Below are 14,438 nucleotides of genomic sequence, written 5' to 3'. Positions count from 1 at the left end.
CAGCATATAGGCCCAATCAGCAGCTTCTTTAGTCTCTGTAGAGGCGGGACTTCCGATGTAACTGAAACCAGGAGCTAGGCATGGCAAATAGCAGGAGGTGGGCAGAGAGGTGTGGTTATGAGAGGCAGGCAGGGTCAAGCAGGAGGGTTACAATAGAGTTCCAAGGACAAGATTATATTTGTGTTCTCAGGATTAGAGGAGGTAGGGTAAAGTAGGAAGACTTAGTTTTTCTCTCACATTTCTCTTCAATGCTTGGGAATAGTGTTAGAAATAACGTAGAAAGCAAAATTATTCTCAGCCTCTCTTGCTCTCCTGCTTTTATGGGGAGTCTAAAAGTACCAGGTCTTAGATATTCTTTCCAACATATAATTAGCTGTGGGCTTAGGTGCCAAGGCCAGCTGCTCACTAGCTTCCCCTGGATTTTCATGTACTGTGGATCATTACATAGCCTGTGAGGAGACTTACTAGGAGTCTCAGGAGGTTGACACTACATCAGAAACAATTGTTGAAGTAGTGAGGGGCGGGGGAACCCTGGCTCTATGGCAGGAGATACTTGTATCTAATTAATGGAAGCAAAAAGCTGCCCATTGTCCATATGGTATTCTGAAAGCTTGGTTTGATGCAGACTGTGTGGGTCAGAGGTTATCTCTTAAGGTGAAGAACCACAGTGTGAATGGAGCCAGTAAAAAACTCAGTTTTAGCTGTCAGTGATGTAGATTGGTGTAGATTAGTGGATCGAAAGGATATTGTGCTGGGATCCAGACAGGATCAAGTACAGTTCAATTCAAGGATGCTGTGCTCATGTGTTTACAAACACCTGTCCTACTAAGTTACCTGTCAATTATGTAGGGAGGAAGAAACTCCCAGAAACAATGGTCTATGGGCTGGCATAAAAAGAGTGAGTTGTATGTGAAAACTATAGAGCCCAAGGAATGCTAAAGTGGGAGAAGGGAAGAAGCCCCCATCAGGTTACCCAAGTGGTTAGCCTGAAATCATATACATAAGAGTAACATTTTACATTTATATTTGTATATTTAGGAGTGTGTGTGTGTGTGTGTGTGTGTGTGTGTGTGTATGGCAATGATGAAAGTAAAAGAGGCCATGAATCTGAAAGAAAGCAAGGGAGGTAGAAGACAGAGATTAGAGAGAAGAAAACAAAGGGGAGAAAGGATGATGTAATTATGCTACGATTTTTAAAAATATAAGAAATATTTTCTTAAAATTGGAGTAAAGTATATAAATTATTATTCATAAATAAAAAGCCTACAGATCAAACTGTGGAACTGCAGAACATTTCTTGAGATGAAAGTGAATGTTGTATTTCTATAATCTCAGCCTAAGTCCTTCACCTAGTTTCATGGCTGCCTTATGTTTGTGCTGAGAAAAATATTTACAACTGAATAATTTATCGATAAGACCAATTCGCTCCTCATGGTTCTAGGATGAAAGGTTACAGAAGATGCAGCCTCTAAGATGCCTTTCATGGCTGAGGCAGAAGGAAAAGCCCATGCCCTGCTCTGCCTAAGCCTGACTTATGGGGCATCATTCCCACCAGGAGAACACTCACAGGCATCACCACGTGAAGACCACACACTTTATCCTGCTTCATTGAGAGATCAGGCTGCAGCATTAGTTTGGAAGGTGACACCTTCATTACAACAGAGAAACAGGAGTTTGTAAAGAACAACCCCGATCAACCATAAAGAAAGAGACACTTGGTGTTCTCGGCATATCTGCAAATTGTAGGAGAGAATTTCAGCCACACTTACAAATTTCTTCACTGAGCCATAAGCTCACTGATAAGTAAACTGTCAAAAATCACTTCATCTGCATGTCAGAAATTGTTGAACAATGCTCTATTTACCATTGAACCTTCTTTCAAATTAGGCTTTTATGTTTACAAATCTGGGTACCAAAGGAAGGCTACAGGGCACAGAATTTCCCTTAAAGCCTTTTGTGATGATATGAGTGTGTGAAAGTCTGGAGCACTGGCCTTTTGTAAGTGGTAAATTGGTAGCTGAAGGCAATGGTTAGATGACGACCATAGTAAGGTCTTCCTCCTATGAATCAAGACAGTTGAAGCATAATTTCTTTATATTAACACTAGTTTTCATGTATAACTATGATATGTATGTTTTCTAAGTTTAAACAAAAACACTGCTTTGTTGCAGGATTTTCCCTGTCCAATTACATTAGTGCAGGGGAGGCCTGTGACTGGACAGGGAAAAGGGAGGCAGAGCTAAGAGTTGAAGAGACAGAGAGGTCTGAGGAGGAGAGGGAAGAAGAATGGAGTCTGATGTGTTATCAAAGGTTAGAAAAATTGGATTAAAGCTTTATCATTATCAATTGGCTTTTGAAATTATTTATTGGCATCTTGTGATTGTGATTTTATTGATATATAAATCTAATTGGTTAACGATAAGCTTAAGAATCTTGATTTTACTGGGTTACTGGGTATCGTGTTATCAAACCGTGGGGATGGTGGATCTATTTGGTTACTGGAATGTGGGACCGCCGGTTACTGAGGATTATAGCAGAGAGGGAACTAGTGGCTTGCTGGACAAGTGGGCCAAATGCTGCAGGGGGTGGGGGTGGGGGTTAGCCAAGGAGAGTTGGCAGGGTCCTTCTTCTTTTTTAATATTTCCCGCAACACTGTTTTCATATCACACAAATACCATTTTTAAATGAAGGCATTTAAAAGGAACCTTCTCTGACAGTAAGTAGTCTAAATTATATACCTATTACAAATACTAATTGTTATAATTTAGTATAAAACAACTGCAAATATCTATTCAAGTAATGGTCTTTTCTGAAATAATAGGCAACATACTTAAGATAAATAGAAATTTTGACAAGAGCTTTAAAAAGATTAAGTATTATAGTAAAAATTTTATTATACTTTTTTTGCTTGAAAAATGTTGAGGTTTAATAGTTGTTTTTAAATCCATCCATTGTATGCTTGTAGTGGAGTAAATAATAGAAAGGAGAGGGAGAAGATCATTCTAGAATACATTTTTTTGTTTTGTTTTTTGAGACAGGGTTTCTCTGTATAGCTCTGGCTGTCCTGGAACTCACTCTGTAGACAAGGTTCATCTCGAACTCAGAAATCTGCCTGCCTCTGCCTCCCAAGTGCTGGGATTAAAGGTGCGAGCCACCACTGCCCAGCTTAGAATACATTATTAATAATAGATTAGTAGCAGATAAAATCGTTGAAAAATATCTATATTAGTTTTCAAAATTAGACTCTATACTGAGGTTCCTATTTGGTACCAAGAATAGAGGAATAATGTAAATAATGTCAATACTCAAAGAGTATCTCACAGATCTATATATTAATTGATATTGCTATTTGTTATTGTCTTATTTATATAGCCATTTCTAGGAGATGCTGTTTCATAGTAGAATTCCTGGTATTTTGACTCCTAGAATCTTTCCACCTTATCTTCTGGATGCATTTGATCCCGAGATTCAAGATTTGTGACGTCAATGTACCCATTGGCATAAGATGTAATGGTTAGTGTTAGTTGACAGCTTGACGAAACAGAATCATCTGGGAATGAACCTCCGTTAATGCCCATGAGGGTTACATGAACTAAGGTGGGAATACTCACCCATTGTGGGAGGTGCCATTCCTTAGGTAGTGGATCCTATAGTGTGTAAGAGTGGACCGAGCAAGATGAACACTCTGCTTGTGTGCATTAATTCACTACTCTCTGCTCTTGAGTGAGGGTGTAATTTAATAACTACTTCAAGTTCTTGCACTTTAATTCCACTACAAAAAAGGACTGTAGCTTGGAAGTATGAGCCAAATAAACCATTTCTTCTTTAAGGTGGTTCTTCCAGGGAATTTTATTGCAAATTCAGAAAAAGAATCAAAGATGGTTATTTCCTGACAGTTTGTATTAACTCTACTAAAAATTATTTAAGGTTGTAATAGTTTGAAAGTAGGTAGCAGAAGCCTAACTGGAAAAAAAAAAAGAAAGAGAGGGTGGGAGAAAAAATGGAAAAGCAGAAAGATGAGAAGTCAGCTTTGTTAGTTCCCAGCTAAGCATGTTCTAGAAAGGGAGAGATTTGGTTAACAGGCTTTAACTTACAGAGCTCTAAACTTGAATCATTCCTAGACATTTGGATTGCCAGCTAATCTGTTGACTGAGATGTTTTCCTCCATGTTTGCAAGATATGTTATTTTTTAACAGTCATGGTATTTCAGTATAGTAATTTCTGACTCTTGGCTCCCCTCTAAAATGAGGAAAAGAAACTACTGGAAATCACAAGTCACCTCTAACTTACTTCATTCTTCCCACAGCAGAGAGTACACATTCTACACCATTAGAGAGTGATTGTCTTAGCTGACTTTGAATAGGTTCATGGGACTATTAGTCAGCTTTGGCCAACAAATGGTGGAAGTAAATTCTCAGATCTTTTTCTTCTTAGCAATAAAAAGAAGACTCGGGGTTCTTACAAACTGTCTTTTTCTGGTTTAGATTCTTAGAGATATGAAGCCTTGATCATTGGTTGTATTCTGTAACCATGATGAAGACAATGGGTGCCAAGTGAACTGTGGGGGAAAGAACATTAGTGTTCCTTGAAATCCATGTGTTGAGAACGCAGTCTCAAAATAATGGTATTTGGTGGTGAGGACTTTGGAAAAATAACTGGGAGAATTGTAATTAAATTTGTATTTATTAGTCACAGGACCTAGAAAAGATTATATTTAATGAGGCAACCCAGACTCAGAAAGACCAATGGAGTAAATTACAAGACTCAAACTTGAGTACTTATAACTACAGTCATGTAAGATTTAATGACGAAGCAAAAACACACACTGGAGAATAGATACTGTTGTTTCTCAGAAACAAATAGTGCTAAGAAAGCAGGATTTCAAATGCAGAAGAATGAAATTAGACCCATATCTATAACTCTTCACACACATCATACATCAATGGATCAATTATCTCAATCTAAATCATAAACACTATAGTTCTTTATTATAGAAACCCAAAGTAGGCAGCACAACATCATTGTTCCACAGCTACTTTAAACTTGCTCCACACCTGAAGGCATAGGTGATACACAAAGATCCTTCTGTTTCTAGACGACTTCTCTGTCACTTGCAGTATGTGGGCCATATGGATACTGAGAATGAGTAAAGGGATCACTAATATTTTAATGAAATTATCTGTGATAAAATGAAGTTAATAATGTAAGAAGTTTGGAAATATTGAAAAGCTCCATGACCTCTATGACTGGTGATAAGTACAATTACATCATTGCTGTCACATCCATCCGGGCTTCTTTTTCAGGTGTTGACACATAAACTGTAGTAAGGGTTTTACATCTCAGCTTAGGTTGCATGGCTATGATGGTTACTCCACTGTCAGCTTGATTGAACTTGGGAATTCCTAGTAGGCTCATCTTTGGGCTGCCTGGGAGGGTGTTTCCAGCAGGTTTAAATGAGTTTAGCTAAATATGCCTGGGAAATGTGTTGGGGCCCAAAAGCCCCTGGCATATCAGTCTCCATCTTGTCCCTGGGCCATCATCTATTAACTAATACTCTTTTGTCTCTTCCCCTATCTTGCTTCTGTTCCTGCAATTGACATTTTACATAGGGGGCTTTCCGGGCACCTTACTATAAGGACATTCCTCTCCGGACATTTTGTGAAAAACAATGAGGACACTCGTTTTTGGACATCTTACAATGTGGACATTCCATTTATGCTGATGTGTAACCAAACAATAATGAGGGTTTGGCCAGTGCACCTGGGAAAATACCTGTGTGGCCTGTAGCTTTAAATAGCCCCTTTCCTAGAGTAAATTGAGACTTGATCAGATTTTTTTGTCTTGTCTCCTTCCTTCACGTCTCCTCTTCCCCAATTTGTCATTGCACTTCTCTCTTCTTGAGAACCCCGTTGTTTAAGTCCTTCAGGTCGGGGCAGAAATGGGAGTACCTTCTCTGATGATAATAAATTCTTTCAGAAGTATACATTTAACAGTATACATTTTCAGTGGAAAAAATATAATATGTGACACAGATATGGAATTAAATCAACAGACAAACAAAGCTTTGAGATTTGTGGCAGGGTCTTTGTATGAGAAATGAAGACCTTCTTTTTCTTTTTAAACAAAATTCACATTGTATTTATATTGAAATAAACTATACAAAATTGATTTTATTCACCAAAAATAACAACAATAATTCTTGTATTTTTAGATAAACCTCAAAACATTTATTTCTGTAGGTTTTGCTTAGAAATCAAGACAAGGCGCTGGGCAGTGATGGCACACGCCTTTAATCCCAGTACTTGGGAGGCAGAGGCAGACGAATTTCTGAGTTCAAGGCCAGCCTGGTCTACAGAGTGAGTTCCAGGACAGCCAGGGGCCACACAGAGAAACCCTGTCTCCAAAAACAAAAAACAAAAAACAAAAAGCCAAAAACTAAAAAAAGAAAGAAAGAAAGAAAGAAAGAAAGAAAACAAATATAAGGCAGTAGATATAATCATGTAAAAAGAAGAAAACAGACAAGTCAGTTGCCTATATGGATGGCACTGGGTCTGTGTTTTCCATGAAGCGGAAATGAATAGCAAAAACACCTATGAAAATGTGGGCTCAGCAAAGGAATGTAAACAGCACCAGTCAAATGAGGAGCAGCAGTGCCGGGCTCTGCCATTCTTACTTGAACTTGTTCCTTTGAGGTTCTTCAGCCCTGACAGGATCTACCCAGAAGGCTGCCTGTTACCTCCTGTGACTGCCTGTTATTTCCTGTGGCTGCCTGTTATTTCCTGTGGCTGCCTGTTACTTCCTGTGGCTGCCTGTTACTTCCTGTGGCTGCCCATTAGAAGCTGACCTGTAGTATTTGCTTTTGCAGTACTGGGGCGAGAGGCTAGGGCTTGCACATACATCCTAGGCAAGAGCTCCACACTAAGCTCCACCCCCGTCCTCACTTGTTTTCTGAAACAGGCTCTTACTATGTAGTCCAGGCTGGCCTAAAACTTGTTATCCTTATGCCTCATGTGCTGCTACCACAGATTTGAAACACCTAGAACTCCAAGTCAGAAGTCAATGGTGTATTTCATCATGATAAATTACAAAATGTATTTCTCTCACAATATTCATTTTCCAAAGATCTGATAACTTAATAACTGACAATTGGATGGACAATGATAATGTCATTATCTAAAATGATTCTTTTTAAAGATTTATTTATTTTATGTGTATGAGTACACTGTTGCTCTCTTCAGACACACCAGAAAAGGGCATCAGATCCCATTACAGATGATTGTGAACCACTATGTGGTTTCTGGGAATTGAACTCAGTACCTCTGGAAGAGCAGTCAGTGCTCTTAACTGCTGAGCTATCTCTCCAGCCCCTAAAATGATTTTTAACGAAAACATTTCCAGAGTGCCACTAGAAGAAAGACATTTTGGCACCCCCAATGCCAACTTCTGGGAGAACAAACAGGCATTAAAAACATGAGAGTTCAAACAGGGGCCGTTTAAATAAGTGGATTACCAACAGCTAATAGTACGTTAAACTGGAAGTCTATCAGCAAGTCATTAATTGGCCCACTATACCTTACAGCTTTTCTTCCAAACAGCAATATAAGACAACAACCATTTTCAATGGTTTCTGAATTATTTGTAGGAAGCTCTGATTTATTTGTAGAATTTGATGTATGTGTCCACCATTAAATCTAAATCATGTTTTATATCAAAATTTATGTTAAGCAAAGCCAAATTGCTTGACCTCTGGTCTGTCAGAGTGTTCTGCAAGTATGCTTTGAGATACTTCCATCCATTTTCATTGTGCTCATTCTCAACTTTCATCACAGGGAGAATACACAGGACCTTCAGCAAAGCATATACATTAGGGAAAAACTTGATATCAGGAAGATGGAGAGCTTCATAAATGGTGGACAGGAGCTCGACATCTTTTCCTCTGTGTTTCCACTTGATTCTCCAACAGTGAGGCTCATCAGAGAGTGTGCCAGGATTGGGTAGGTCACTTCTGTATGGTGCTCTTCTGATGTGTTAAACTTGAGCTGCCCTATCAGTGAGGGTACCAGAGATAGGCATTTCAGAGCTTTGAGGTGCTGTTCAGAGAAAATACCTTTAAGTTCCTGAATAATGTGCTCTATTGTTTGAACACTGACAGAGTGTCTTTATAGTAACTCTTGGAAGTTAGCTGAGATTCCAGGTTACCTTGCTGGGCTCTCTGGAACTTCCCTGGGAGTTTCATTTGAATGTCAAGTTTGGTTGCTAAATTTGTGGCTTCCTCAAACCAAAACTCATGACAAACTTCAATATTTCCCATCACTTGTTAAGTGAATGTAGTACTGCAGTCAAGCTGCTGGCTGCAAGGAAGATATAGGAGGTCTGTCCCTGGAGACTCTTCCCAAAGGCTCTCGTAAAAGACAACACATTCTTAAGAACAACAATGGTAACAATGAAATCAAAATCTGTCACTGCACTACAGAGTACAAATGCTCATCCAGTTACATAGTTATTCCACCTAACACTTGTGTCCCTATTTACTATACCACCTAAGCATAAGACAAGTGCTTGTAGGAGATCCACTAAGATTTCAAAGGCATCCTGCCTGCCTGTCCACTGGGAATGACAAATTTCCTTCAGTTCTTTAGCCCGTTCTTCACTATTCTGAAAGAGAACAGAAATTACATTGTCGAGTTCTAAAAGCAGCTGTGGTGATCAATGGAAAAGAGAACAGACTTCCTCAATGGTTCCTAAAGCCACAGACACCCCGATCACAGGGACAGACTTTGCCAACCATGCACTAAAGCACAGGAAGAACAGAGGGTGTAGACAGCCTGGGGATATTTTTCTAAAAGTCTTGAAGCAACAACTCTCATTTTGGAAGAAAATCCACTGGACACAATGTAAGCCTGACCATGACAATACTCCATACTCAATCCCCATTTCTCCATGATTGTAGTGTGAAATTTCACAGCCAAAATCTCTGCATCAGCTTCATACGGCAGAAATCCCACAAACTCCTCTCTCAGGTTATGAGCGTCATCAACAAACCTCAGGAGCACAAGCAGGTGCTCTTCTCCTGCTCTGTCTACTACATCGTCTGTGGTAATGGAAAAGACACTTCCCCGAGTGTCTTCTCCCGAATGCAGCTCTCAGAGATCTCCAGCATCTGCCTCTGCTGAGTTTTAGAGCAGGATAGCGTGTTGTCCACTGTGGTCTCAAAGCTCTTCCTTATGACCTCTTCTCCAGAACTGATGCGGCACTCCATGAGTGCCTGGAAGTTATCCGGAGCAAAGAGACCCTCTGGGATCTCGTCAGCCTCGTGCCCATCCAAGGGAATGTTTTGCTTTCCCATGAGAATCAGAATCTCATATAACGATTTGAGGGACTCTTTGTTCTCCTTCTCTTCAAGGGTTAAAGGCAACACATTTCCATCCTGCTGGTTCCCCGCTTCTGCACTGGGGCTCTGAGCATTGCTGTTAAGTTTCCTGTTCTTGTTCAGAATTTTCCTCAATTTTTTTTCTGTTTCAGAGTCCTGGTTTCATCTTCACTCAATTCTTTTATTCGTTTTCTGTGTCTGCTTTGTGGATTTTTCAAATGACTGGTAAGATCAATTGTTGTTGGTATTGCATTATCCCGAAGAACTGTCCAATAAGGACTCTCCCAATGACTTCACAAGTATCTGCTTCAATTAATACTGAGAAATAAAATAATCCAATCATTCTTTAGTTTTCTGATGCCTCTGCAAAATGCACATAGTTCTGTAGATCATAGAGGTCTCAAAGTGTTTGGCACATAGTCAATAATGTTTATTTAGTTGATCAGGTGTTTATCTTCTAAGTCTGCTCTCCTACAATTCTCTACTCACTTCTGGCATCTAGTCAGGTCCCGTGGGAACTTGAAGAAGGCCAGGTCAGACTGTATGCTCTTCCGTGTGCAGTTGGGGGCAGCGCAGAAATTCCGCATGGTCGAATGGCCACTGGCCAGTCCAGCCCTCCCCCTCCCTGCCTCATCAGGGCAGCTGGGGAGGGGAGCTGGGCTGGCTGGCCAGCTCCGCAAACAAGAACCTTCTAATAGCATGATAGCGCATATGGAAAAAGGCATTAAAATGTCATGAAAGATGAGAACTGTGTCAGCTTTCAGCTTTACTGTCTTCTTACTGTCTGCAGCCTCCACAGATAATGTGACTTCAGCTTAGTGAGTTAGTATTTTACACTACTAACCTTAGAACTAGAAATGGTTCTGGATGAGGCTACTGTATGAGTAATTTAGTCATCTACCAATAGTCACACAAAGAACCCACAAGATTCTGATAATTTCACAATGTTTATTAAGATCAGGGGTTGCAAAATTCATGACCATTGCTCAATGAGCTACAGACATTTTAATCTTGTTGATTTTAATTTTTTTACATTAAATAATTTCTCAAAATTATTTCTCACAGGACATACCTTATAAAATTTTCACACAAATATCAGTATGCCATATATGTGTCAAATATATATATGCCTATCTTGTTTTATAGGGTATGCTGTATACCACATGGAATATAATTATCTTAGTCTCTAGGAGCTGCCATGTTCTGTTTCACTTCTGGGGTTCTGAATTCACAACTCCCACTCCCTAGGATAAATTCCTTCATTTCTACCTAAAAATAAATAAATACATAAAAACATAAAGGGCTTCTTCTAGGATGCTGGGCTAGTCTGGTTTTGCCATAGCTTCTGTTTCTAGGCACTATCTTGAATTTACATTTATTAATACTTTTAAAGATTGCTGTGTAAAAGACCTATTACTTCCAAACAATTTGAGGGAGTCATGCTATCTTTATCCTGGAACAACAGGTACACAGGACGACCTCAATAAGCATTTATTGAAAGACCATTATTTGATAAATAGTGTTGGGGATTATGGTCAGTTTGAATGCATTATTTATCATCTCTGAGTCACTAATAGTCCATTAAAGACAGAAATCAATAAAGCATTTTGCCTTGGTGTCATTGGACCAAAAGCTAGCCAAGATTTGAATTCTCTAGTTTGTGCTCCCTATGTTATCTGTCCTTTGTCTGTCTATTGTATAAGTCTAAACCTGTGCTTTCCTAATTCTTGCCTCATGACCCTGTCTGTTTCTAAATGTCTGTCCCTAACAAAGGGCTTTGCTCTGTATTTACTAAACAGGACATACAGCATCATATGGGGGAAAGAATAGGACTTTAAAGATACCTTTAACAGTTTTACAAGGGATTAAGTCATGTCTCAATAGACCTCAGCCGACTGAGTAACAAACAGTCTTACAAATGTCATTCTTTTTCAAGAAATATTGATATGTCACATTCAACAATTATGGTGGATTTTCATTTTGTAACTTTGCTTTCAGCCTATAGTTGGTGTTTTCACCAAAGGATTATTATAATATATACAAACATATATCAATTACTCTCATGTCAGGATCATGAAAGAGTACATGTATGCATTAACTTAGGTTGTAAAAGTTAATTACACTGGAAATCCAAGGCAAGTACAACTGGTTCTTACATTGTTATCTTAAGAGCAGGTTAAATAGGCAGAAGGAAAACTATCTAAAGTGACCTAAAAATTTATTATTAATTTTGAATATGAGCTCCAGCAAAAGTTTCAGTCTCTTAGAACATAAGACATATATTTATCATAATGCATTGCCCAATGAGTTGATATCTGCTTTTAGATGTAGTTCTTTGGGACTTTCTGAAGGTAGCTACTACAGCAAAGGAAATTGAGACTAACTCTTCAAGCACACAGATCTCTGATCCTGCAAAGTATTGTCTGACACAGCCATCAAACAAGTCCAAGCATGCAGTAAGTATCATTTGGATAGTTGACAAAAATAACTGCAACTCAATCCACTATATCATCCTGAGGGAAGTATGTTTCTTTAGCATTAAATATTGTTGAGTCTCTGCTATTGGTTTGTTCAGTGCCCAGCATCAAATTATAAAACCTGAGACATGCAAGGACATAAGAGGAAAATCATAAGAACCAGAGCCAGAGGTAACCTAAATCAATATTTGTCCATGCCATTCACAGGCTTGAGGAAGTAAGCTGAGACATCTATGGAAGTATGGAAGGTCATTATTGTTCTTACTAGAGATAGAGAACTTCATCAGAGTTATGGATTATGAAAGACAAATAGAAACACTGAAAGTAAAAATGTATGATAAAAGGAAGACCCCTTCCCCACTACTTGGACTGCCTGGTTGGACTTCAATGGAAGAGGAAGTACCTAGACCCATTGGGACTAGATACCCCAGGGTGGGGTGGTATCCAAGGGGAGTGGGCAATGGAGGAAGGATTTGTAAAGAAGGGGCTGAAAAGAGAAGAGGGAAGGAGCTGTGATTGGGGCATAAATTCAATTTAAAATAAATAAATAAATAAATAAATAAATAAATAATAAAATGAGGAAATTCTTTGATGAGCTTATTTGTAGGGAAGTAGAGCAGATTGAACAAGTCGGAGACTTTATGGTTGATGAGTTTAAAAATATTAAATATACACAGCATCTTCACTCATGCAATGGTGTCAAATTCTAAATTAAGAAAAATAAAATATACGGACTTTTATAAGACATTTTAAAACAACAATAGTAATCCACAGGACAAAGAAGTCACAAAGATAGCCAGATCTCAGTATGGGTTAGAAGTTCACGAAAGAAGTACATAACGTATAACACAACAAAAAGTCCTTTGAGAAAAAAATGTGTATTTTCTATTTGTAATACAATAAAAGAAAAGTATAAATTTATGATTGACGTTACCCAAAGAGAGCTCCAAGGAGTCACCAGGTTGGGAATTTAAAATAACTGTGATTGACGTGGTAAGGGCTGTATAGGTCTCTCTTCCCTTTTGAATTGCGGCAGAATAGGCAAGCCTGTGCAGAGCATGCAATCCTTACAGTTTACCTGACTAAGAATCAAAGATTGAGGTGGTCACCCTGAATTGGCTTCTGCTGAGTGTGCTGTGATGGAAACAGCACTGTGCTGGGGCACAAAGCTAGAGAACTGTGTTCTCTTCCATAGCAACTCACTCTCACGAGAGAGAGTTCATCAAGATCAGCATTATCCCCATGTGAGTCCTTCTCAAACTCAACTATCACGCAGTAGGTCCATTTCTCAGTCCCAGTAGACTCATGTCTCAGGCTTATCAGTAGCCCTGGCACAAGGGCATCAGCGAGTTTGAAGATATATTGGTGACAGCTCCTCAAATGTGAAGAAGAATATAGTTTAAGGAGGGGAACCAAGTACCCTAGAATGGTGGAACAATGAGAAAGACATGATTTGTGAGAGGAAATACTCAGGACTTGGCAAGCTGCTCAACAGGACAGCACACGGAGAGGAGAACCCCAGCCAGCCTGCTCAGCCTCCTCCCAAGGCTGCGCTGTACTGCTTCTATAATCTTGGGGAAGGGCTCTCACTAGTCTTATAAGTTTCAGGTTTTCCAGACATGACATTTATTTACCTCCTGATTGTCATGTGTCTCCCACCCCATGTCCCTTCTTCTGGTGAGAATCTTTCAGTTCTGAGAAAAACTGATTTATGATAGGTGTGGAAAAAAGTAAGCAACATGTAGGCTGGTGGTTAGCCTCATGTTTTCAGTGAACATGGGCCTCTGGCTGAAAACTGTGCATGAATTCCTAGTCACCTCTCCCACACCTCCTGACACACCTTTTTGTTTGGGTAGGAATTAAAGAAAGCCTGGGCAATAGATTTTATTTTCCTTAGCTTGGTTAGACTCTGGCAAAATCCTTTATCTGTGTCTTTTCTTAAGAGGGGGGGTTCATTAAGAAATACAAAATTCTCTGGCCATATTTAAAGATACCTTATCTGACAGAGAGGAGATTCTGCAATGTTCTTTCCCCTGAGAATCTGGTTGCATTTCTGTAACTAAAACTCTTGAGAATAGGAAGACAACCTCAGTCCTGCTAGGCTGAACCTCAACTGTTTTCAATTTGTTAAACTTGTCCTTACTACAGAGCAACTCATCAATTACTCCTTTTTTAATTTATTTATTTATTAGATATTTTCTTTATTTACATGTCATATAATTTCTCCTTTCCTGGCTTTCCCTCCAAAACAAACAAACAAACAAAAAAAACAAGAACAAACCCCTGTTGCCTCCCTCCTCCCCCTGCTTGCCACTCCACCCTCTGCCACTTACTGGCCCCGGCATTCCCCTACACTGGGGCACAGAACCTTCACAGGGCCAAGGGCCTCTCCTCCCATTGATGACCGACTTTGCAATCCTCTTCTATACACATGCTGCCAGAGCAATCAGTCACATCATGTGTACTCCTTGGTTGGTGGTTGAGTCCCTGGGAGCTCTAGTTCTACCGGAGGACCCAGCTATGTCACTCCTGGGCATATACCCAGAAGATGCTCCAACATGTAATAAGGACACATGCTCCACCATGTTCAT

At 39.5% G+C, this 14,438-nt stretch overlaps 1 pseudogene; it reads right to left on the bottom strand.

Annotated features, from left to right (window-relative positions):
* Positions 1-7,493: 7,493 nt before the first annotated feature.
* Positions 7,494-9,957, bottom strand: LOC116067845 (annotated as a pseudogene).
* Positions 9,958-14,438: the final 4,481 nt, after the last annotated feature.

The sequence above is a fragment of the Mastomys coucha genome, unplaced genomic scaffold (assembly GCF_008632895.1).
Source record: "Mastomys coucha isolate ucsf_1 unplaced genomic scaffold, UCSF_Mcou_1 pScaffold22, whole genome shotgun sequence".
NCBI classification, from domain to species: Eukaryota; Metazoa; Chordata; class Mammalia; order Rodentia; family Muridae; genus Mastomys; species Mastomys coucha.
This window is presented reverse-complemented; position numbering and strand designations above follow the sequence as displayed.